Raw genomic sequence first — 15,051 nt, 5'->3', positions numbered from 1 at the left:
AGAAGCAGTCGTGGCCGAGTTGTCAAGGCGACAGACTAGAAATCTTTTGGGATATTCCCGCGCAGGTTCCAATCCTGCCGACTTCAATAATACCTTTGGTGGTTTCACAGATTTCTGAGTAGTCTCGGTTAATCGAAGCAGTCGTGGACGAGTGCTTAAGGCAACAGACTCGAAATCTGTTGGGATATTCCCTCGCAGGTTGGATTCCTGCCGACTGCGTTCGAACTCACATACTTATTCCAATGATAGCTTTAGTAGTTCCACAATTTTTTAGTGTTCTCGGTTAACAGAAGCGGTCGTGGCCGAGTGGTTAAGGCGACAGACTTGAAATCTGTTGGGATATTCCCGCACAGGTTCGAATCCTGCCGACTGCGTTCGAACAAACATTCTTATTCCAATAATAGCTTTAGTATTTCCACACTTTTTTAGTGGTATCGGTTAACAGAAGCAGTCGTGGCCGAGTTGTCAAGGCGACAGACTAGAAATCTGTTGGGATATTCCCGCGCAGGTTCCAATCCTGCCGACTGCGATTGAGCAAAGATTTTTTATTTCAATAATACCTTTGGTGGTTTCACAGATTTCTGAGTAGTCTCGGTTAATCGAAGCAGTCGTGGACGAGTGCTTAAGGCGACAGACTCGAAATCTGTTGGGATATTCCCTCGCAGGTTGGATTCCTGCCGACTGCGTTCGAACTCACATACTTATTCCAATGATAGCTTTAGTAGTTCCACAATTTTTTAGTGGTCTCGGTTAACAGAAGCAGTCGTGGCCGAGTGGTTAAGGCGACAGACTTGAAATCTGTTGGGATATTCCCGCGCAGGTTCGAATCCTGCCGACTGCGTTCGAACTAACATACTTTTTCCAATGATAGCTTTAGTAGTTCCACAATTTTTTAGTGGTCTCGGTTAACAGAAGCAGTCGTGGCCGAGTGGTTAAGGCGACAGACTAGAAATCTGTTGGGATATTCCCGCGCAGGTTCGAATCCTGCCGACTGCGATTGAGCAAAGATTTTTTATTTCAATAATACCTTTGGTGGTTTCACAGATTTCTGAGTAGTCTCGGTTAATCGAAGCAGTCGTGGACGAGCGCTTAAGGCGACAGACTCGAAATCTGTTGGGATATTCCCTCGCAGGTTCGATTCCTGCCGACTGCGTTCGAACTAACATACTTTTTCCAATGATAGCTTTAGTAGTTCCACACTTTTTTGAGTGGTCTCGGTTAACAGAACCAGTCGTGGCCGAGTTGTCAAGGCGACAGACTAGAAATCTGTTGGGATATTCCCGCGCAGGTTCCAATCCTGCCGACTGCGATTGAGCAAAGATTTTTTATTTCAATAATACCTTTGGTGGTTTCACAGATTTCTGAGTAGTCTCGGTTAATCGAAGCAGTCGTGGACGAGTGGTTAAGGCGACAGACTCGAAATCTGTAGGGATATTCCCGCGCAGGTTCGAATCCTGTCGACTGCGTTCGAGCTAGCATACTTATTCCAATGATAGCTTTAGTAGTTCCACACTTTTTGAGTGGTCTCGGTTATCAGAAGCAGTCGTGGCCGAGTGGTTAAGGCGACAGACTAGAAATCTGTTGGGATATTCCCGCGTAGGTTCGAATCCTGCCGACTGCGATTGAGCAGAGATTTTTTATTTCAATAATGCCTTTAGTAGTTTCACAGATTTTTGAGTGGTCTCAGTTAACAGCAGCAGTCGTGGCCGAGTGGTTAAGGCGACAGACTAGAAATCTGTTGGGATATTCCCGCGCAGGTTCGAATCCTGCCGACTGCGTTCGAGCTAGCATACTTATTCCAATGATAGCTTTAGTAGTTCCACATTTTTTGAGTGGTCTCGGTTATCAGAAGCAGTCGTGGCCGAGTGGTTAAGGCGACAGACTAGAAATCTTTTGGGATATTCCCGCGTAGGTTCGAATCCTGCCGACTGCGATTGAGCAGAGATTTTTTATTTCAATAATGCCTTTAGTAGTTTCACAGATTTTTGAGTGGTCTCAGTTAACAGCAGCAGTCGTGGCCGAGTGGTTAAGGCGACAGACTAGAAATCTGTTGGGATATTCCCGCGCAGGTTCGAATCCTGCCGACTGCGTTCGAGCTAGCATACTTATTCCAATGATAGCTTTAGTAGTTCCACACTTTTTGAGTGGTCTCGGTTATCAGAAGCAGTCGTGGCCGAGTGGTTAAGGCGACAGACTAGAAATCTGTTGGGATATTCCCGCGTAGGTTCGAATCCTGCCAACTGCGATTGAGCAAAGATTTTTTATTTCAATAATGCCTTTAGTAGTTTCACAGATTTTTGAGTGGTCTCAGTTAACAGCAGCAGTCATGGCCGAGTGGTTAAGGCGACAGACTAGAAATCTGTTGGGATATTCCCGCGCAGGTTCGAATCCTGCCGACTGCGATTGAGCAAAGATTTTTTATTTCAATAATACCTTTGGTGATTTCACAGATTTCTGAGTAGTCTCGGTAAATCGAAGCAGTCGTGGACGAGTGCTTAAGGCGACAGACTCGAAATCTGTTGGGATATTCCCTCGCAGGTTCGATTCCTGCCGACTGCGTTCGAACAAACATTCTTATTCCAATAATAGCTTTAGTATTTCCACACTTTTTTAGTGGTATCGGTTAACAGAAGCAGTCGTGGCCGAGTTGTCAAGGCGACAGACTAGAAATCTGTTGGGATATTCCCGCGCAGGTTCCAATCCTGCCGACTGCGATTGAGCAAAGATTTTTTATTTCAATAATACCTTTGGTGGTTTCACAGATTTCTGAGTAGTCTCGGTTAATCGAAGCAGTCGTGGACGAGTGGTTAAGGCGACAGACTCGAAATCTGTAGGGATATTCCCGCGCAGGTTCGAATCCTGTCGACTGCGTTCGAGCTAGCATACTTATTCCAATGATAGCTTTAGTAGTTCCACTCTTTTTGAGTGGTCTCGGTTATCAGAAGCAGTCGTGGCCGAGTGGTTACGGCGACAGACTAGAAATCTGTTGGGATATTCCCGCGTAGGTTCGAATCCTGCCGACTGCGATTGAGCAAAGATTTTTTATTTCAATAATGCCTTTAGTAGTTTCACAGATTTTTGAGTGGTCTCAGTTAACAGCAGCAGTCGTGGCCGAGTGGTTAAGGCGACAGGCTAGAAATCTGTTGGGATATTCCCGCGCAGGTTCCAATCCTGCCGACTGCGATTGAGCAAAGATTTTTTATTTCAATAATACCTTTGGTGGTTTCACAGATTTCTGAGTAGTCTCGGTTAATCGAAGCAGTCGTGGACGAGTGCTTAAGGCAACAGACTCGAAATCTGTTGGGATATTCCCTCGCAGGTTGGATTCCTGCCGACTGCGTTCGAACTCACATACTTATTCCAATGATAGCTTTAGTAGTTCCACAATTTTTTAGTGTTCTCGGTTAACAGAAGCGGTCGTGGCCGAGTGGTTAAGGCGACAGACTTGAAATCTGTTGGGATATTCCCGCACAGGTTCGAATCCTGCCGACTGCGTTCGAACAAACATTCTTATTCCAATAATAGCTTTAGTATTTCCACATTTTTTTAGTGGTATCGGTTAACAGAAGCAGTCGTGGCCGAGTTGTCAAGGCGACAGACTAGAAATCTGTTGGGATATTCCCGCGCAGGTTCCAATCCTGCCGACTGCGATTGAGCAAAGATTTTTTATTTCAATAATACCTTTGGTGGTTTCACAGATTTCTGAGTAGTCTCGGTTAATCGAAGCAGTCGTGGACGAGTGCTTAAGGCGACAGACTCGAAATCTGTTGGGATATTCCCTCGCAGGTTGGATTCCTGCCGACTGCGTTCGAACTCACATACTTATTCCAATGATAGCTTTAGTAGTTCCACAATTTTTTAGTGGTCTCGGTTAACAGAAGCAGTCGTGGCCGAGTGGTTAAGGCGACAGACTTGAAATCTGTTGGGATATTCCCGCGCAGGTTCGAATCCTGCCGACTGCGTTCGAACACACATACTTATTCCAATGATAGCTTTAGTAGTTCCACTATTTTTTGAGTGGACTCGCTTAAGAGAAGCAGTCGTGGCCGAGTGGTTAAGGCGACAGACTAGAAATCTGTTGGGATATTCCCGCGCAGGTTCGAATCCTGCCGACTGCGATTGAGCAAAGATTTTTTATTTCAATAATACCTTTGGTGGTTTCACAGATTTCTGAGTAGTCTCGGTTAATCGAAGCAGTCGTGGACGAGCGCTTAAGGCGACAGACTCGAAATCTGTTGGGATATTCCCTCGCAGGTTCGATTCCTGCCGACTGCGTTCGAACTAACATACTTTTTCCAATGATAGCTTTAGTAGTTCCACAATTTTTTAGTGGTCTCGGTTAACAGAAGCAGTCGTGGCCGAGTGGTTAAGGCGACAGACTCGAAATCTGTTGGGATATTCCCGCGCTGGTTCGAATCCTGCCGACTGTGTTCGAACAAACATTCTTATTCCAATAAAAGCTTTAGTAGTTCCACACTTTTTTGAGTGGTCTCGGTTAACAGAACCAGTCGTGGCCGAGTTGTCAAGGCGACAGACTAGAAATCTGTTGGGATATTCCCGCGCAGGTTCCAATCCTGCCGACTGCGATTGAGCAAAGATTTTTTATTTCAATAATACCTTTGGTGGTTTCACAGATTTCTGAGTAGTCTCGGTTAATCGAAGCAGTCGTGGACGAGTGGTTAAGGCGACAGACTCGAAATCTGTAGGGATATTCCCGCGCAGGTTCGAATCCTGTCGACTGCGTTCGAGCTAGCATACTTATTCCAATGATAGCTTTAGTAGTTCCACACTTTTTGAGTGGTCTCGGTTATCAGAAGCAGTCGTGGCCGAGTGGTTAAGGCGACAGACTAGAAATCTGTTGGGATATTCCCGCGTAGGTTCGAATCCTGCCGACTGCGATTGAGCAGAGATTTTTTATTTCAATAATGCCTTTAGTAGTTTCACAGATTTTTGAGTGGTCTCAGTTAACAGCAGCAGTCGTGGCCGAGTGGTTAAGGCGACAGACTAGAAATCTGTTGGGATATTCCCGCGCAGGTTCGAATCCTGCCGACTGCGTTCGAGCTAGCATACTTATTCCAATGATAGCTTTAGTAGTTCCACATTTTTTGAGTGGTCTCGGTTATCAGAAGCAGTCGTGGCCGAGTGGTTAAGGCGACAGACTAGAAATCTTTTGGGATATTCCCGCGTAGGTTCGAATCCTGCCGACTGCGATTGAGCAGAGATTTTTTATTTCAATAATGCCTTTAGTAGTTTCACAGATTTTTGAGTGGTCTCAGTTAACAGCAGCAGTCGTGGCCGAGTGGTTAAGGCGACAGACTAGAAATCTGTTGGGATATTCCCGCGCAGGTTCGAATCCTGCCGACTGCGTTCGAGCTAGCATACTTATTCCAATGATAGCTTTAGTAGTTCCACACTTTTTGAGTGGTCTCGGTTATCAGAAGCAGTCGTGGCCGAGTGGTTAAGGCGACAGACTAGAAATCTGTTGGGATATTCCCGCGTAGGTTCGAATCCTGCCAACTGCGATTGAGCAAAGATTTTTTATTTCAATAATGCCTTTAGTAGTTTCACAGATTTTTGAGTGGTCTCAGTTAACAGCAGCAGTCATGGCCGAGTGGTTAAGGCGACAGACTAGAAATCTGTTGGGATATTCCCGCGCAGGTTCGAATCCTGCCGACTGCGATTGAGCAAAGATTTTTTATTTCAATAATACCTTTGGTGATTTCACAGATTTCTGAGTAGTCTCGGTAAATCGAAGCAGTCGTGGACGAGTGCTTAAGGCGACAGACTCGAAATCTGTTGGGATATTCCCTCGCAGGTTCGATTCCTGCCGACTGCGTTCGAACAAACATTCTTATTCCAATAATAGCTTTAGTATTTCCACACTTTTTTAGTGGTATCGGTTAACAGAAGCAGTCGTGGCCGAGTTGTCAAGGCGACAGACTAGAAATCTGTTGGGATATTCCCGCGCAGGTTCCAATCCTGCCGACTGCGATTGAGCAAAGATTTTTTATTTCAATAATACCTTTGGTGGTTTCACAGATTTCTGAGTAGTCTCGGTTAATCGAAGCAGTCGTGGACGAGTGGTTAAGGCGACAGACTCGAAATCTGTAGGGATATTCCCGCGCAGGTTCGAATCCTGTCGACTGCGTTCGAGCTAGCATACTTATTCCAATGATAGCTTTAGTAGTTCCACTCTTTTTGAGTGGTCTCGGTTATCAGAAGCAGTCGTGACCGAGTGGTTACGGCGACAGACTAGAAATCTGTTGGGATATTCCCGCGTAGGTTCGAATCCTGCCGACTGCGATTGAGCAAAGATTTTTTATTTCAATAATGCCTTTAGTAGTTTCACAGATTTTTGAGTGGTCTCAGTTAACAGCAGCAGTCGTGGCCGAGTGGTTAAGGCGACAGGCTAGAAATCTGTTGGGATATTCCCGCGCAGGTTCCAATCCTGCCGACTGCGATTGAGCAAAGATTTTTTATTTCAATAATACCTTTGGTGGTTTCACAGATTTCTGAGTAGTCTCGGTTAATCGAAGCAGTCGTGGACGAGTGCTTAAGGCAACAGACTCGAAATCTGTTGGGATATTCCCTCGCAGGTTGGATTCCTGCCGACTGCGTTCGAACTCACATACTTATTCCAATGATAGCTTTAGTAGTTCCACAATTTTTTAGTGTTCTCGGTTAACAGAAGCGGTCGTGGCCGAGTGGTTAAGGCGACAGACTTGAAATCTGTTGGGATATTCCCGCACAGGTTCGAATCCTGCCGACTGCGTTCGAACAAACATTCTTATTCCAATAATAGCTTTAGTATTTCCACATTTTTTTAGTGGTATCGGTTAACAGAAGCAGTCGTGGCCGAGTTGTCAAGGCGACAGACTAGAAATCTGTTGGGATATTCCCGCGCAGGTTCCAATCCTGCCGACTGCGATTGAGCAAAGATTTTTTATTTCAATAATACCTTTGGTGGTTTCACAGATTTCTGAGTAGTCTCGGTTAATCGAAGCAGTCGTGGACGAGTGCTTAAGGCGACAGACTCGAAATCTGTTGGGATATTCCCTCGCAGGTTGGATTCCTGCCGACTGCGTTCGAACTCACATACTTATTCCAATGATAGCTTTAGTAGTTCCACAATTTTTTAGTGGTCTCGGTTAACAGAAGCAGTCGTGGCCGAGTGGTTAAGGCGACAGACTTGAAATCTGTTGGGATATTCCCGCGCAGGTTCGAATCCTGCCGACTGCGTTCGAACACACATACTTATTCCAATGATAGCTTTAGTAGTTCCACAATTTTTTGAGTGGACTCGCTTAAGGGAAGCAGTCGTGGCCGAGTGGTTAAGGCGACAGACTAGAAATCTGTTGGGATATTCCCGCGCAGGTTCGAATCCTGCCGACTGCGATTGAGCAAAGATTTTTTATTTCAATAATACCTTTGGTGGTTTCACAGATTTCTGAGTAGTCTCGGTTAATCGAAGCAGTCGTGGACGAGCGCTTAAGGCGACAGACTCGAAATCTGTTGGGATATTCCCTCGCAGGTTCGATTCCTGCCGACTGCGTTCGAACTAACATACTTATTCCAATGATAGCTTTAGTAGTTCCACAATTTTTTAGTGTTCTCGGTTAACAGAAGCGGTCGTGGCCGAGTGGTTAAGGCGACAGACTTGAAATCTGTTGGGATATTCCCGCACAGGTTCGAATCCTGCCGACTGCGTTCGAACAAACATTCTTATTCCAATAATAGCTTTAGTATTTCCACACTTTTTTAGTGGTATCGGTTAACAGAAGCAGTCGTGGCCGAGTTGTCAAGGCGACAGACTAGAAATCTGTTGGGATATTCCCGCGCAGGTTCCAATCCTGCCGACTGCGATTGAGCAAAGATTTTTTATTTCAATAATACCTTTGGTGGTTTCACAGATTTCTGAGTAGTCTCGGTTAATCGAAGCAGTCGTGGACGAGTGCTTAAGGCAACAGACTCGAAATCTGTTGGGATATTCCCTCGCAGGTTGGATTCCTGCCGACTGCGTTCGAACTCACATACTTATTCCAATGATAGCTTTAGTAGTTCCACAATTTTTTAGTGTTCTCGGTTAACAGAAGCGGTCGTGGCCGAGTGGTTAAGGCGACAGACTTGAAATCTGTTGGGATATTCCCGCACAGGTTCGAATCCTGCCGACTGCGTTCGAACAAACATTCTTATTCCAATAATAGCTTTAGTATTTCCACACTTTTTTAGTGGTATCGGTTAACAGAAGCAGTCGTGGCCGAGTTGTCAAGGCGACAGACTAGAAATCTGTTGGGATATTCCCGCGCAGGTTCCAATCCTGCCGACTGCGATTGAGCAAAGATTTTTTATTTCAATAATACCTTTGGTGGTTTCACAGATTTCTGAGTAGTCTCGGTTAATCGAAGCAGTCGTGGACGAGTGCTTAAGGCGACAGACTCGAAATCTGTTGGGATATTCCCTCGCAGGTTGGATTCCTGCCGACTGCGTTCGAACTCACATACTTATTCCAATGATAGCTTTAGTAGTTCCACAATTTTTTAGTGGTCTCGGTTAACAGAAGCAGTCGTGGCCGAGTGGTTAAGGCGACAGACTTGAAATCTGTTGGGATATTCCCGCGCAGGTTCGAATCCTGCCGACTGCGTTCGAACACACATACTTATTCCAATGATAGCTTTAGTAGTTCCACTATTTTTTGAGTGGACTCGCTTAAGAGAAGCAGTCGTGGCCGAGTGGTTAAGGCGACAGACTAGAAATCTGTTGGGATATTCCCGCGCAGGTTCGAATCCTGCCGACTGCGATTGAGCAAAGATTTTTTATTTCAATAATACCTTTGGTGGTTTCACAGATTTCTGAGTAGTCTCGGTTAATCGAAGCAGTCGTGGACGAGCGCTTAAGGCGACAGACTCGAAATCTGTTGGGATATTCCCTCGCAGGTTCGATTCCTGCCGACTGCGTTCGAACTAACATACTTTTTCCAATGATAGCTTTAGTAGTTCCACAATTTTTTAGTGGTCTCGGTTAACAGAAGCAGTCGTGGCCGAGTGGTTAAGGCGACAGACTCGAAATCTGTTGGGATATTCCCGCGCTGGTTCGAATCCTGCCGACTGTGTTCGAACAAACATTCTTATTCCAATAAAAGCTTTAGTAGTTCCACACTTTTTTGAGTGGTCTCGGTTAACAGAACCAGTCGTGGCCGAGTTGTCAAGGCGACAGACTAGAAATCTGTTGGGATATTCCCGCGCAGGTTCCAATCCTGCCGACTGCGATTGAGCAAAGATTTTTTATTTCAATAATACCTTTGGTGGTTTCACAGATTTCTGAGTAGTCTCGGTTAATCGAAGCAGTCGTGGACGAGTGGTTAAGGCGACAGACTCGAAATCTGTAGGGATATTCCCGCGCAGGTTCGAATCCTGTCGACTGCGTTCGAGCTAGCATACTTATTCCAATGATAGCTTTAGTAGTTCCACACTTTTTGAGTGGTCTCGGTTATCAGAAGCAGTCGTGGCCGAGTGGTTAAGGCGACAGACTAGAAATCTGTTGGGATATTCCCGCGTAGGTTCGAATCCTGCCGACTGCGATTGAGCAGAGATTTTTTATTTCAATAATGCCTTTAGTAGTTTCACAGATTTTTGAGTGGTCTCAGTTAACAGCAGCAGTCGTGGCCGAGTGGTTAAGGCGACAGACTAGAAATCTGTTGGGATATTCCCGCGCAGGTTCGAATCCTGCCGACTGCGTTCGAGCTAGCATACTTATTCCAATGATAGCTTTAGTAGTTCCACATTTTTTGAGTGGTCTCGGTTATCAGAAGCAGTCGTGGCCGAGTGGTTAAGGCGACAGACTAGAAATCTGTTGGGATATTCCCGCGCAGGTTCGAATCCTGCCGACTGCGATTGAGCAAAGATTTTTTATTTCAATAATACCTTTGGTGGTTTCACAGATTTCTGAGTAGTCTCGGTTAATCGAAGCAGTCGTGGACGAGTGCTTAAGGCGACAGACTCGAAATCTCTTGGGATATTCCCTCGCAGGTTCGATTCCTGCCGACTGCGTTCGAACTCACATACTTATTCCAATGATAGCTTTAGTAGTTCCACAATTTTTTAGTGTTCTCGGTTAACAGAAGCGGTCGTGGCCGAGTGGTTAAGGCGACAGACTTGAAATCTGTTTGGATATTCCCGCACAGGTTCGAATCCTGCCGACTGCGTTCGAACAAACATTCTTATTCCAATAATAGCTTTAGTATTTCCACACTTTTTTAGTGGTATCGGTTAACAGAAGCAGTCGTGGCCGAGTTGTCAAGGCGACAGACTAGAAATCTGTTGGGATATTCCCGCGCAGGTTCCAATCCTGCCAACTGCGATTGAGCAAAGATTTTTTATTTCAATAATACCTTTGGTGGTTTCACAGATTTCTGAGTAGTCTCGGTTAATCGAAGCAGTCGTGGACGAGTGCTTAAGGCGACAGACTCGAAATCTGTTGGGATATTCCCTCGCAGGTTGGATTCCTGCCGACTGCGTTCGAACTCACATACTTATTCCAATGATAGCTTTAGTAGTTCCACAATTTTTTAGTGTTCTCGGTTAACAGAAGCGGTCGTGGCCGAGTGGTTAAGGCGACAGACTTGAAATCTGTTGGGATATTTCCGCACAGGTTCGAATCCTGCCGACTGCGTTCGAACAAACATTCTTATTCCAATAATAGCTTTAGTATTTCCACACTTTTTAGTGGTATCGGTTAACAGAAGCAGTCGTGGCCGAGTTGTCAAGGCGACAGACTAGAAATCTTTTGGGATATTCCCGCGCAGGTTCCAATCCTGCCGACTTCAATAATACCTTTGGTGGTTTCACAGATTTCTGAGTAGTCTCGGTTAATCGAAGCAGTCGTGGACGAGTGCTTAAGGCAACAGACTCGAAATCTGTTGGGATATTCCCTCGCAGGTTGGATTCCTGCCGACTGCGTTCGAACTCACATACTTATTCCAATGATAGCTTTAGTAGTTCCACAATTTTTTAGTGTTCTCGGTTAACAGAAGCGGTCGTGGCCGAGTGGTTAAGGCGACAGACTTGAAATCTGTTGGGATATTCCCGCACAGGTTCGAATCCTGCCGACTGCGTTCGAACAAACATTCTTATTCCAATAATAGCTTTAGTATTTCCACACTTTTTTAGTGGTATCGGTTAACAGAAGCAGTCGTGGCCGAGTTGTCAAGGCGACAGACTAGAAATCTGTTGGGATATTCCCGCGCAGGTTCCAATCCTGCCGACTGCGATTGAGCAAAGATTTTTTATTTCAATAATACCTTTGGTGGTTTCACAGATTTCTGAGTAGTCTCGGTTAATCGAAGCAGTCGTGGACGAGTGCTTAAGGCGACAGACTCGAAATCTGTTGGGATATTCCCTCGCAGGTTGGATTCCTGCCGACTGCGTTCGAACTCACATACTTATTCCAATGATAGCTTTAGTAGTTCCACAATTTTTTAGTGGTCTCGGTTAACAGAAGCAGTCGTGGCCGAGTGGTTAAGGCGACAGACTTGAAATCTGTTGGGATATTCCCGCGCAGGTTCGAATCCTGCCGACTGCGTTCGAACTAACATACTTTTTCCAATGATAGCTTTAGTAGTTCCACAATTTTTTAGTGGTCTCGGTTAACAGAAGCAGTCGTGGCCGAGTGGTTAAGGCGACAGACTAGAAATCTGTTGGGATATTCCCGCGCAGGTTCGAATCCTGCCGACTGCGATTGAGCAAAGATTTTTTATTTCAATAATACCTTTGGTGGTTTCACAGATTTCTGAGTAGTCTCGGTTAATCGAAGCAGTCGTGGACGAGCGCTTAAGGCGACAGACTCGAAATCTGTTGGGATATTCCCTCGCAGGTTCGATTCCTGCCGACTGCGTTCGAACTAACATACTTTTTCCAATGATAGCTTTAGTAGTTCCACACTTTTTTGAGTGGTCTCGGTTAACAGAACCAGTCGTGGCCGAGTTGTCAAGGCGACAGACTAGAAATCTGTTGGGATATTCCCGCGCAGGTTCCAATCCTGCCGACTGCGATTGAGCAAAGATTTTTTATTTCAATAATACCTTTGGTGGTTTCACAGATTTCTGAGTAGTCTCGGTTAATCGAAGCAGTCGTGGACGAGTGGTTAAGGCGACAGACTCGAAATCTGTAGGGATATTCCCGCGCAGGTTCGAATCCTGTCGACTGCGTTCGAGCTAGCATACTTATTCCAATGATAGCTTTAGTAGTTCCACACTTTTTGAGTGGTCTCGGTTATCAGAAGCAGTCGTGGCCGAGTGGTTAAGGCGACAGACTAGAAATCTGTTGGGATATTCCCGCGTAGGTTCGAATCCTGCCGACTGCGATTGAGCAGAGATTTTTTATTTCAATAATGCCTTTAGTAGTTTCACAGATTTTTGAGTGGTCTCAGTTAACAGCAGCAGTCGTGGCCGAGTGGTTAAGGCGACAGACTAGAAATCTGTTGGGATATTCCCGCGCAGGTTCGAATCCTGCCGACTGCGTTCGAGCTAGCATACTTATTCCAATGATAGCTTTAGTAGTTCCACATTTTTTGAGTGGTCTCGGTTATCAGAAGCAGTCGTGGCCGAGTGGTTAAGGCGACAGACTAGAAATCTTTTGGGATATTCCCGCGTAGGTTCGAATCCTGCCGACTGCGATTGAGCAGAGATTTTTTATTTCAATAATGCCTTTAGTAGTTTCACAGATTTTTGAGTGGTCTCAGTTAACAGCAGCAGTCGTGGCCGAGTGGTTAAGGCGACAGACTAGAAATCTGTTGGGATATTCCCGCGCAGGTTCGAATCCTGCCGACTGCGTTCGAGCTAGCATACTTATTCCAATGATAGCTTTAGTAGTTCCACACTTTTTGAGTGGTCTCGGTTATCAGAAGCAGTCGTGGCCGAGTGGTTAAGGCGACAGACTAGAAATCTGTTGGGATATTCCCGCGTAGGTTCGAATCCTGCCAACTGCGATTGAGCAAAGATTTTTTATTTCAATAATGCCTTTAGTAGTTTCACAGATTTTTGAGTGGTCTCAGTTAACAGCAGCAGTCATGGCCGAGTGGTTAAGGCGACAGACTAGAAATCTGTTGGGATATTCCCGCGCAGGTTCGAATCCTGCCGACTGCGATTGAGCAAAGATTTTTTATTTCAATAATACCTTTGGTGATTTCACAGATTTCTGAGTAGTCTCGGTAAATCGAAGCAGTCGTGGACGAGTGCTTAAGGCGACAGACTCGAAATCTGTTGGGATATTCCCTCGCAGGTTCGATTCCTGCCGACTGCGTTCGAACAAACATTCTTATTCCAATAATAGCTTTAGTATTTCCACACTTTTTTAGTGGTATCGGTTAACAGAAGCAGTCGTGGCCGAGTTGTCAAGGCGACAGACTAGAAATCTGTTGGGATATTCCCGCGCAGGTTCCAATCCTGCCGACTGCGATTGAGCAAAGATTTTTTATTTCAATAATACCTTTGGTGGTTTCACAGATTTCTGAGTAGTCTCGGTTAATCGAAGCAGTCGTGGACGAGTGGTTAAGGCGACAGACTCGAAATCTGTAGGGATATTCCCGCGCAGGTTCGAATCCTGTCGACTGCGTTCGAGCTAGCATACTTATTCCAATGATAGCTTTAGTAGTTCCACTCTTTTTGAGTGGTCTCGGTTATCAGAAGCAGTCGTGGCCGAGTGGTTACGGCGACAGACTAGAAATCTGTTGGGATATTCCCGCGTAGGTTCGAATCCTGCCGACTGCGATTGAGCAAAGATTTTTTATTTCAATAATGCCTTTAGTAGTTTCACAGATTTTTGAGTGGTCTCAGTTAACAGCAGCAGTCGTGGCCGAGTGGTTAAGGCGACAGGCTAGAAATCTGTTGGGATATTCCCGCGCAGGTTCCAATCCTGCCGACTGCGATTGAGCAAAGATTTTTTATTTCAATAATACCTTTGGTGGTTTCACAGATTTCTGAGTAGTCTCGGTTAATCGAAGCAGTCGTGGACGAGTGCTTAAGGCAACAGACTCGAAATCTGTTGGGATATTCCCTCGCAGGTTGGATTCCTGCCGACTGCGTTCGAACTCACATACTTATTCCAATGATAGCTTTAGTAGTTCCACAATTTTTTAGTGTTCTCGGTTAACAGCAGCAGTCGTGGCCGAGTGGTTAAGGCGACAGGCTAGAAATCTGTTGGGATATTCCCGCGCAGGTTCCAATCCTGCCGACTGCGATTGAGCAAAGATTTTTTATTTCAATAATACCTTTGGTGGTTTCACAGATTTCTGAGTAGTCTCGGTTAATCGAAGCAGTCGTGGACGAGTGCTTAAGGCAACAGACTCGAAATCTGTTGGGATATTCCCTCGCAGGTTGGATTCCTGCCGACTGCGTTCGAACTCACATACTTATTCCAATGATAGCTTTAGTAGTTCCACAATTTTTTAGTGTTCTCGGTTAACAGAAGCGGTCGTGGCCGAGTGGTTAAGGCGACAGACTTGAAATCTGTTGGGATATTCCCGCACAGGTTCGAATCCTGCCGACTGCGTTCGAACAAACATTCTTATTCCAATAATAGCTTTAGTATTTCCACATTTTTTTAGTGGTATCGGTTAACAGAAGCAGTCGTGGCCGAGTTGTCAAGGCGACAGACTAGAAATCTGTTGGGATATTCCCGCGCAGGTTCCAATCCTGCCGACTGCGATTGAGCAAAGATTTTTTATTTCAATAATACCTTTGGTGGTTTCACAGATTTCTGAGTAGTCTCGGTTAATCGAAGCAGTCGTGGACGAGTGCTTAAGGCGACAGACTCGAAATCTGTTGGGATATTCCCTCGCAGGTTGGATTCCTGCCGACTGCGTTCGAACTCACATACTTATTCCAATGATAGCTTTAGTAGTTCCACAATTTTTTAGTGGTCTCGGTTAACAGAAGCAGTCGTGGCCGAGTGGTTAAGGCGACAGACTTGAAATCTGTTGGGATATTCCCGCGCAGGTTCGAATCCTGCCGACTGCGTTCGAACACACATACTTATTCCAATGATAGCTTTAGTAGTT

General features: G+C 45.5%; 82 non-coding genes across 82 annotated transcripts; all 82 read left to right on the top strand.

Annotated features, from left to right (window-relative positions):
* Positions 1 to 4: 4 nt before the first annotated feature.
* TRNAS-AGA (transfer RNA serine (anticodon AGA)) lies at positions 5 to 86 on the top strand. Its single transcript has one exon. It is a non-coding gene; the product is annotated as a tRNA-Ser (tRNA).
* A 206-nt stretch (positions 87 to 292) lies between these two features.
* Positions 293 to 374, top strand: TRNAS-UGA (transfer RNA serine (anticodon UGA)). Its single transcript has one exon. It is a non-coding gene; the product is annotated as a tRNA-Ser (tRNA).
* Positions 375 to 447: 73 nt separating this feature from the next.
* Positions 448 to 529, top strand: TRNAS-AGA (transfer RNA serine (anticodon AGA)). Its single transcript has one exon. It is a non-coding gene; the product is annotated as a tRNA-Ser (tRNA).
* A 230-nt stretch (positions 530 to 759) lies between these two features.
* On the top strand, positions 760 to 841 carry TRNAS-UGA (transfer RNA serine (anticodon UGA)). The gene has a single exon. It is a non-coding gene; the product is annotated as a tRNA-Ser (tRNA).
* Positions 842 to 914: 73 nt separating this feature from the next.
* On the top strand, positions 915 to 996 carry TRNAS-AGA (transfer RNA serine (anticodon AGA)). Its single transcript has one exon. It is a non-coding gene; the product is annotated as a tRNA-Ser (tRNA).
* A 75-nt stretch (positions 997 to 1,071) lies between these two features.
* Positions 1,072 to 1,153, top strand: TRNAS-CGA (transfer RNA serine (anticodon CGA)). Its single transcript has one exon. It is a non-coding gene; the product is annotated as a tRNA-Ser (tRNA).
* Positions 1,154 to 1,227: 74 nt separating this feature from the next.
* TRNAS-AGA (transfer RNA serine (anticodon AGA)) lies at positions 1,228 to 1,309 on the top strand. The gene has a single exon. It is a non-coding gene; the product is annotated as a tRNA-Ser (tRNA).
* Positions 1,310 to 1,384: 75 nt separating this feature from the next.
* TRNAS-CGA (transfer RNA serine (anticodon CGA)) lies at positions 1,385 to 1,466 on the top strand. The gene has a single exon. It is a non-coding gene; the product is annotated as a tRNA-Ser (tRNA).
* Positions 1,467 to 1,539: 73 nt separating this feature from the next.
* On the top strand, positions 1,540 to 1,621 carry TRNAS-AGA (transfer RNA serine (anticodon AGA)). The gene has a single exon. It is a non-coding gene; the product is annotated as a tRNA-Ser (tRNA).
* Positions 1,622 to 1,696: 75 nt separating this feature from the next.
* TRNAS-AGA (transfer RNA serine (anticodon AGA)) lies at positions 1,697 to 1,778 on the top strand. The gene has a single exon. It is a non-coding gene; the product is annotated as a tRNA-Ser (tRNA).
* Positions 1,779 to 1,851: 73 nt separating this feature from the next.
* TRNAS-AGA (transfer RNA serine (anticodon AGA)) lies at positions 1,852 to 1,933 on the top strand. The gene has a single exon. It is a non-coding gene; the product is annotated as a tRNA-Ser (tRNA).
* Positions 1,934 to 2,008: 75 nt separating this feature from the next.
* Positions 2,009 to 2,090, top strand: TRNAS-AGA (transfer RNA serine (anticodon AGA)). The gene has a single exon. It is a non-coding gene; the product is annotated as a tRNA-Ser (tRNA).
* Positions 2,091 to 2,163: 73 nt separating this feature from the next.
* On the top strand, positions 2,164 to 2,245 carry TRNAS-AGA (transfer RNA serine (anticodon AGA)). Its single transcript has one exon. It is a non-coding gene; the product is annotated as a tRNA-Ser (tRNA).
* Positions 2,246 to 2,320: 75 nt separating this feature from the next.
* On the top strand, positions 2,321 to 2,402 carry TRNAS-AGA (transfer RNA serine (anticodon AGA)). Its single transcript has one exon. It is a non-coding gene; the product is annotated as a tRNA-Ser (tRNA).
* Positions 2,403 to 2,477: 75 nt separating this feature from the next.
* Positions 2,478 to 2,559, top strand: TRNAS-CGA (transfer RNA serine (anticodon CGA)). The gene has a single exon. It is a non-coding gene; the product is annotated as a tRNA-Ser (tRNA).
* A 73-nt stretch (positions 2,560 to 2,632) lies between these two features.
* On the top strand, positions 2,633 to 2,714 carry TRNAS-AGA (transfer RNA serine (anticodon AGA)). The gene has a single exon. It is a non-coding gene; the product is annotated as a tRNA-Ser (tRNA).
* A 75-nt stretch (positions 2,715 to 2,789) lies between these two features.
* TRNAS-CGA (transfer RNA serine (anticodon CGA)) lies at positions 2,790 to 2,871 on the top strand. The gene has a single exon. It is a non-coding gene; the product is annotated as a tRNA-Ser (tRNA).
* Positions 2,872 to 2,944: 73 nt separating this feature from the next.
* On the top strand, positions 2,945 to 3,026 carry TRNAS-AGA (transfer RNA serine (anticodon AGA)). Its single transcript has one exon. It is a non-coding gene; the product is annotated as a tRNA-Ser (tRNA).
* Positions 3,027 to 3,101: 75 nt separating this feature from the next.
* TRNAS-AGA (transfer RNA serine (anticodon AGA)) lies at positions 3,102 to 3,183 on the top strand. Its single transcript has one exon. It is a non-coding gene; the product is annotated as a tRNA-Ser (tRNA).
* Positions 3,184 to 3,413: 230 nt separating this feature from the next.
* Positions 3,414 to 3,495, top strand: TRNAS-UGA (transfer RNA serine (anticodon UGA)). The gene has a single exon. It is a non-coding gene; the product is annotated as a tRNA-Ser (tRNA).
* A 73-nt stretch (positions 3,496 to 3,568) lies between these two features.
* Positions 3,569 to 3,650, top strand: TRNAS-AGA (transfer RNA serine (anticodon AGA)). Its single transcript has one exon. It is a non-coding gene; the product is annotated as a tRNA-Ser (tRNA).
* A 230-nt stretch (positions 3,651 to 3,880) lies between these two features.
* TRNAS-UGA (transfer RNA serine (anticodon UGA)) lies at positions 3,881 to 3,962 on the top strand. The gene has a single exon. It is a non-coding gene; the product is annotated as a tRNA-Ser (tRNA).
* A 74-nt stretch (positions 3,963 to 4,036) lies between these two features.
* Positions 4,037 to 4,118, top strand: TRNAS-AGA (transfer RNA serine (anticodon AGA)). Its single transcript has one exon. It is a non-coding gene; the product is annotated as a tRNA-Ser (tRNA).
* Positions 4,119 to 4,193: 75 nt separating this feature from the next.
* On the top strand, positions 4,194 to 4,275 carry TRNAS-CGA (transfer RNA serine (anticodon CGA)). Its single transcript has one exon. It is a non-coding gene; the product is annotated as a tRNA-Ser (tRNA).
* A 73-nt stretch (positions 4,276 to 4,348) lies between these two features.
* On the top strand, positions 4,349 to 4,430 carry TRNAS-CGA (transfer RNA serine (anticodon CGA)). Its single transcript has one exon. It is a non-coding gene; the product is annotated as a tRNA-Ser (tRNA).
* A 74-nt stretch (positions 4,431 to 4,504) lies between these two features.
* TRNAS-AGA (transfer RNA serine (anticodon AGA)) lies at positions 4,505 to 4,586 on the top strand. The gene has a single exon. It is a non-coding gene; the product is annotated as a tRNA-Ser (tRNA).
* Positions 4,587 to 4,661: 75 nt separating this feature from the next.
* On the top strand, positions 4,662 to 4,743 carry TRNAS-CGA (transfer RNA serine (anticodon CGA)). The gene has a single exon. It is a non-coding gene; the product is annotated as a tRNA-Ser (tRNA).
* Positions 4,744 to 4,816: 73 nt separating this feature from the next.
* On the top strand, positions 4,817 to 4,898 carry TRNAS-AGA (transfer RNA serine (anticodon AGA)). Its single transcript has one exon. It is a non-coding gene; the product is annotated as a tRNA-Ser (tRNA).
* A 75-nt stretch (positions 4,899 to 4,973) lies between these two features.
* On the top strand, positions 4,974 to 5,055 carry TRNAS-AGA (transfer RNA serine (anticodon AGA)). The gene has a single exon. It is a non-coding gene; the product is annotated as a tRNA-Ser (tRNA).
* A 73-nt stretch (positions 5,056 to 5,128) lies between these two features.
* Positions 5,129 to 5,210, top strand: TRNAS-AGA (transfer RNA serine (anticodon AGA)). Its single transcript has one exon. It is a non-coding gene; the product is annotated as a tRNA-Ser (tRNA).
* A 75-nt stretch (positions 5,211 to 5,285) lies between these two features.
* Positions 5,286 to 5,367, top strand: TRNAS-AGA (transfer RNA serine (anticodon AGA)). The gene has a single exon. It is a non-coding gene; the product is annotated as a tRNA-Ser (tRNA).
* A 73-nt stretch (positions 5,368 to 5,440) lies between these two features.
* TRNAS-AGA (transfer RNA serine (anticodon AGA)) lies at positions 5,441 to 5,522 on the top strand. The gene has a single exon. It is a non-coding gene; the product is annotated as a tRNA-Ser (tRNA).
* A 75-nt stretch (positions 5,523 to 5,597) lies between these two features.
* TRNAS-AGA (transfer RNA serine (anticodon AGA)) lies at positions 5,598 to 5,679 on the top strand. The gene has a single exon. It is a non-coding gene; the product is annotated as a tRNA-Ser (tRNA).
* Positions 5,680 to 5,754: 75 nt separating this feature from the next.
* Positions 5,755 to 5,836, top strand: TRNAS-CGA (transfer RNA serine (anticodon CGA)). The gene has a single exon. It is a non-coding gene; the product is annotated as a tRNA-Ser (tRNA).
* Positions 5,837 to 5,909: 73 nt separating this feature from the next.
* TRNAS-AGA (transfer RNA serine (anticodon AGA)) lies at positions 5,910 to 5,991 on the top strand. Its single transcript has one exon. It is a non-coding gene; the product is annotated as a tRNA-Ser (tRNA).
* A 75-nt stretch (positions 5,992 to 6,066) lies between these two features.
* Positions 6,067 to 6,148, top strand: TRNAS-CGA (transfer RNA serine (anticodon CGA)). The gene has a single exon. It is a non-coding gene; the product is annotated as a tRNA-Ser (tRNA).
* Positions 6,149 to 6,221: 73 nt separating this feature from the next.
* TRNAS-AGA (transfer RNA serine (anticodon AGA)) lies at positions 6,222 to 6,303 on the top strand. The gene has a single exon. It is a non-coding gene; the product is annotated as a tRNA-Ser (tRNA).
* Positions 6,304 to 6,378: 75 nt separating this feature from the next.
* TRNAS-AGA (transfer RNA serine (anticodon AGA)) lies at positions 6,379 to 6,460 on the top strand. The gene has a single exon. It is a non-coding gene; the product is annotated as a tRNA-Ser (tRNA).
* A 230-nt stretch (positions 6,461 to 6,690) lies between these two features.
* On the top strand, positions 6,691 to 6,772 carry TRNAS-UGA (transfer RNA serine (anticodon UGA)). The gene has a single exon. It is a non-coding gene; the product is annotated as a tRNA-Ser (tRNA).
* A 73-nt stretch (positions 6,773 to 6,845) lies between these two features.
* TRNAS-AGA (transfer RNA serine (anticodon AGA)) lies at positions 6,846 to 6,927 on the top strand. Its single transcript has one exon. It is a non-coding gene; the product is annotated as a tRNA-Ser (tRNA).
* Positions 6,928 to 7,157: 230 nt separating this feature from the next.
* TRNAS-UGA (transfer RNA serine (anticodon UGA)) lies at positions 7,158 to 7,239 on the top strand. Its single transcript has one exon. It is a non-coding gene; the product is annotated as a tRNA-Ser (tRNA).
* A 74-nt stretch (positions 7,240 to 7,313) lies between these two features.
* TRNAS-AGA (transfer RNA serine (anticodon AGA)) lies at positions 7,314 to 7,395 on the top strand. Its single transcript has one exon. It is a non-coding gene; the product is annotated as a tRNA-Ser (tRNA).
* A 75-nt stretch (positions 7,396 to 7,470) lies between these two features.
* TRNAS-CGA (transfer RNA serine (anticodon CGA)) lies at positions 7,471 to 7,552 on the top strand. Its single transcript has one exon. It is a non-coding gene; the product is annotated as a tRNA-Ser (tRNA).
* Positions 7,553 to 7,625: 73 nt separating this feature from the next.
* On the top strand, positions 7,626 to 7,707 carry TRNAS-UGA (transfer RNA serine (anticodon UGA)). Its single transcript has one exon. It is a non-coding gene; the product is annotated as a tRNA-Ser (tRNA).
* A 73-nt stretch (positions 7,708 to 7,780) lies between these two features.
* Positions 7,781 to 7,862, top strand: TRNAS-AGA (transfer RNA serine (anticodon AGA)). Its single transcript has one exon. It is a non-coding gene; the product is annotated as a tRNA-Ser (tRNA).
* A 230-nt stretch (positions 7,863 to 8,092) lies between these two features.
* Positions 8,093 to 8,174, top strand: TRNAS-UGA (transfer RNA serine (anticodon UGA)). The gene has a single exon. It is a non-coding gene; the product is annotated as a tRNA-Ser (tRNA).
* A 73-nt stretch (positions 8,175 to 8,247) lies between these two features.
* Positions 8,248 to 8,329, top strand: TRNAS-AGA (transfer RNA serine (anticodon AGA)). Its single transcript has one exon. It is a non-coding gene; the product is annotated as a tRNA-Ser (tRNA).
* Positions 8,330 to 8,559: 230 nt separating this feature from the next.
* Positions 8,560 to 8,641, top strand: TRNAS-UGA (transfer RNA serine (anticodon UGA)). The gene has a single exon. It is a non-coding gene; the product is annotated as a tRNA-Ser (tRNA).
* Positions 8,642 to 8,715: 74 nt separating this feature from the next.
* TRNAS-AGA (transfer RNA serine (anticodon AGA)) lies at positions 8,716 to 8,797 on the top strand. Its single transcript has one exon. It is a non-coding gene; the product is annotated as a tRNA-Ser (tRNA).
* Positions 8,798 to 8,872: 75 nt separating this feature from the next.
* On the top strand, positions 8,873 to 8,954 carry TRNAS-CGA (transfer RNA serine (anticodon CGA)). The gene has a single exon. It is a non-coding gene; the product is annotated as a tRNA-Ser (tRNA).
* Positions 8,955 to 9,027: 73 nt separating this feature from the next.
* TRNAS-CGA (transfer RNA serine (anticodon CGA)) lies at positions 9,028 to 9,109 on the top strand. Its single transcript has one exon. It is a non-coding gene; the product is annotated as a tRNA-Ser (tRNA).
* A 74-nt stretch (positions 9,110 to 9,183) lies between these two features.
* TRNAS-AGA (transfer RNA serine (anticodon AGA)) lies at positions 9,184 to 9,265 on the top strand. Its single transcript has one exon. It is a non-coding gene; the product is annotated as a tRNA-Ser (tRNA).
* A 75-nt stretch (positions 9,266 to 9,340) lies between these two features.
* Positions 9,341 to 9,422, top strand: TRNAS-CGA (transfer RNA serine (anticodon CGA)). Its single transcript has one exon. It is a non-coding gene; the product is annotated as a tRNA-Ser (tRNA).
* A 73-nt stretch (positions 9,423 to 9,495) lies between these two features.
* On the top strand, positions 9,496 to 9,577 carry TRNAS-AGA (transfer RNA serine (anticodon AGA)). The gene has a single exon. It is a non-coding gene; the product is annotated as a tRNA-Ser (tRNA).
* Positions 9,578 to 9,652: 75 nt separating this feature from the next.
* Positions 9,653 to 9,734, top strand: TRNAS-AGA (transfer RNA serine (anticodon AGA)). The gene has a single exon. It is a non-coding gene; the product is annotated as a tRNA-Ser (tRNA).
* A 73-nt stretch (positions 9,735 to 9,807) lies between these two features.
* Positions 9,808 to 9,889, top strand: TRNAS-AGA (transfer RNA serine (anticodon AGA)). Its single transcript has one exon. It is a non-coding gene; the product is annotated as a tRNA-Ser (tRNA).
* A 230-nt stretch (positions 9,890 to 10,119) lies between these two features.
* Positions 10,120 to 10,201, top strand: TRNAS-UGA (transfer RNA serine (anticodon UGA)). The gene has a single exon. It is a non-coding gene; the product is annotated as a tRNA-Ser (tRNA).
* Positions 10,202 to 10,274: 73 nt separating this feature from the next.
* On the top strand, positions 10,275 to 10,356 carry TRNAS-AGA (transfer RNA serine (anticodon AGA)). The gene has a single exon. It is a non-coding gene; the product is annotated as a tRNA-Ser (tRNA).
* A 230-nt stretch (positions 10,357 to 10,586) lies between these two features.
* TRNAS-UGA (transfer RNA serine (anticodon UGA)) lies at positions 10,587 to 10,668 on the top strand. Its single transcript has one exon. It is a non-coding gene; the product is annotated as a tRNA-Ser (tRNA).
* A 72-nt stretch (positions 10,669 to 10,740) lies between these two features.
* TRNAS-AGA (transfer RNA serine (anticodon AGA)) lies at positions 10,741 to 10,822 on the top strand. The gene has a single exon. It is a non-coding gene; the product is annotated as a tRNA-Ser (tRNA).
* A 206-nt stretch (positions 10,823 to 11,028) lies between these two features.
* Positions 11,029 to 11,110, top strand: TRNAS-UGA (transfer RNA serine (anticodon UGA)). Its single transcript has one exon. It is a non-coding gene; the product is annotated as a tRNA-Ser (tRNA).
* A 73-nt stretch (positions 11,111 to 11,183) lies between these two features.
* TRNAS-AGA (transfer RNA serine (anticodon AGA)) lies at positions 11,184 to 11,265 on the top strand. The gene has a single exon. It is a non-coding gene; the product is annotated as a tRNA-Ser (tRNA).
* A 230-nt stretch (positions 11,266 to 11,495) lies between these two features.
* TRNAS-UGA (transfer RNA serine (anticodon UGA)) lies at positions 11,496 to 11,577 on the top strand. Its single transcript has one exon. It is a non-coding gene; the product is annotated as a tRNA-Ser (tRNA).
* Positions 11,578 to 11,650: 73 nt separating this feature from the next.
* On the top strand, positions 11,651 to 11,732 carry TRNAS-AGA (transfer RNA serine (anticodon AGA)). The gene has a single exon. It is a non-coding gene; the product is annotated as a tRNA-Ser (tRNA).
* Positions 11,733 to 11,807: 75 nt separating this feature from the next.
* Positions 11,808 to 11,889, top strand: TRNAS-CGA (transfer RNA serine (anticodon CGA)). Its single transcript has one exon. It is a non-coding gene; the product is annotated as a tRNA-Ser (tRNA).
* A 74-nt stretch (positions 11,890 to 11,963) lies between these two features.
* On the top strand, positions 11,964 to 12,045 carry TRNAS-AGA (transfer RNA serine (anticodon AGA)). Its single transcript has one exon. It is a non-coding gene; the product is annotated as a tRNA-Ser (tRNA).
* Positions 12,046 to 12,120: 75 nt separating this feature from the next.
* On the top strand, positions 12,121 to 12,202 carry TRNAS-CGA (transfer RNA serine (anticodon CGA)). The gene has a single exon. It is a non-coding gene; the product is annotated as a tRNA-Ser (tRNA).
* A 73-nt stretch (positions 12,203 to 12,275) lies between these two features.
* Positions 12,276 to 12,357, top strand: TRNAS-AGA (transfer RNA serine (anticodon AGA)). The gene has a single exon. It is a non-coding gene; the product is annotated as a tRNA-Ser (tRNA).
* Positions 12,358 to 12,432: 75 nt separating this feature from the next.
* TRNAS-AGA (transfer RNA serine (anticodon AGA)) lies at positions 12,433 to 12,514 on the top strand. The gene has a single exon. It is a non-coding gene; the product is annotated as a tRNA-Ser (tRNA).
* Positions 12,515 to 12,587: 73 nt separating this feature from the next.
* Positions 12,588 to 12,669, top strand: TRNAS-AGA (transfer RNA serine (anticodon AGA)). The gene has a single exon. It is a non-coding gene; the product is annotated as a tRNA-Ser (tRNA).
* A 75-nt stretch (positions 12,670 to 12,744) lies between these two features.
* TRNAS-AGA (transfer RNA serine (anticodon AGA)) lies at positions 12,745 to 12,826 on the top strand. The gene has a single exon. It is a non-coding gene; the product is annotated as a tRNA-Ser (tRNA).
* A 73-nt stretch (positions 12,827 to 12,899) lies between these two features.
* Positions 12,900 to 12,981, top strand: TRNAS-AGA (transfer RNA serine (anticodon AGA)). Its single transcript has one exon. It is a non-coding gene; the product is annotated as a tRNA-Ser (tRNA).
* Positions 12,982 to 13,056: 75 nt separating this feature from the next.
* TRNAS-AGA (transfer RNA serine (anticodon AGA)) lies at positions 13,057 to 13,138 on the top strand. Its single transcript has one exon. It is a non-coding gene; the product is annotated as a tRNA-Ser (tRNA).
* A 75-nt stretch (positions 13,139 to 13,213) lies between these two features.
* Positions 13,214 to 13,295, top strand: TRNAS-CGA (transfer RNA serine (anticodon CGA)). The gene has a single exon. It is a non-coding gene; the product is annotated as a tRNA-Ser (tRNA).
* A 73-nt stretch (positions 13,296 to 13,368) lies between these two features.
* TRNAS-AGA (transfer RNA serine (anticodon AGA)) lies at positions 13,369 to 13,450 on the top strand. The gene has a single exon. It is a non-coding gene; the product is annotated as a tRNA-Ser (tRNA).
* A 75-nt stretch (positions 13,451 to 13,525) lies between these two features.
* Positions 13,526 to 13,607, top strand: TRNAS-CGA (transfer RNA serine (anticodon CGA)). The gene has a single exon. It is a non-coding gene; the product is annotated as a tRNA-Ser (tRNA).
* A 73-nt stretch (positions 13,608 to 13,680) lies between these two features.
* On the top strand, positions 13,681 to 13,762 carry TRNAS-AGA (transfer RNA serine (anticodon AGA)). The gene has a single exon. It is a non-coding gene; the product is annotated as a tRNA-Ser (tRNA).
* A 75-nt stretch (positions 13,763 to 13,837) lies between these two features.
* Positions 13,838 to 13,919, top strand: TRNAS-AGA (transfer RNA serine (anticodon AGA)). The gene has a single exon. It is a non-coding gene; the product is annotated as a tRNA-Ser (tRNA).
* Positions 13,920 to 14,149: 230 nt separating this feature from the next.
* On the top strand, positions 14,150 to 14,231 carry TRNAS-AGA (transfer RNA serine (anticodon AGA)). Its single transcript has one exon. It is a non-coding gene; the product is annotated as a tRNA-Ser (tRNA).
* Positions 14,232 to 14,461: 230 nt separating this feature from the next.
* On the top strand, positions 14,462 to 14,543 carry TRNAS-UGA (transfer RNA serine (anticodon UGA)). Its single transcript has one exon. It is a non-coding gene; the product is annotated as a tRNA-Ser (tRNA).
* A 73-nt stretch (positions 14,544 to 14,616) lies between these two features.
* On the top strand, positions 14,617 to 14,698 carry TRNAS-AGA (transfer RNA serine (anticodon AGA)). The gene has a single exon. It is a non-coding gene; the product is annotated as a tRNA-Ser (tRNA).
* A 230-nt stretch (positions 14,699 to 14,928) lies between these two features.
* Positions 14,929 to 15,010, top strand: TRNAS-UGA (transfer RNA serine (anticodon UGA)). Its single transcript has one exon. It is a non-coding gene; the product is annotated as a tRNA-Ser (tRNA).
* Positions 15,011 to 15,051: the final 41 nt, after the last annotated feature.

The sequence above is a fragment of the Phalangium opilio genome, unplaced genomic scaffold, assembly GCF_054372755.1.
Source record: "Phalangium opilio isolate 3A_F unplaced genomic scaffold, DU_Popi_V2 ptg000105l_1, whole genome shotgun sequence".
Lineage (NCBI taxonomy): Eukaryota > Metazoa > Arthropoda > Arachnida > Opiliones > Phalangiidae > Phalangium > Phalangium opilio.
The sequence above is the reverse complement of the archived record's forward strand: the minus strand, read 5'-3'. Positions and strand labels throughout refer to the sequence as shown.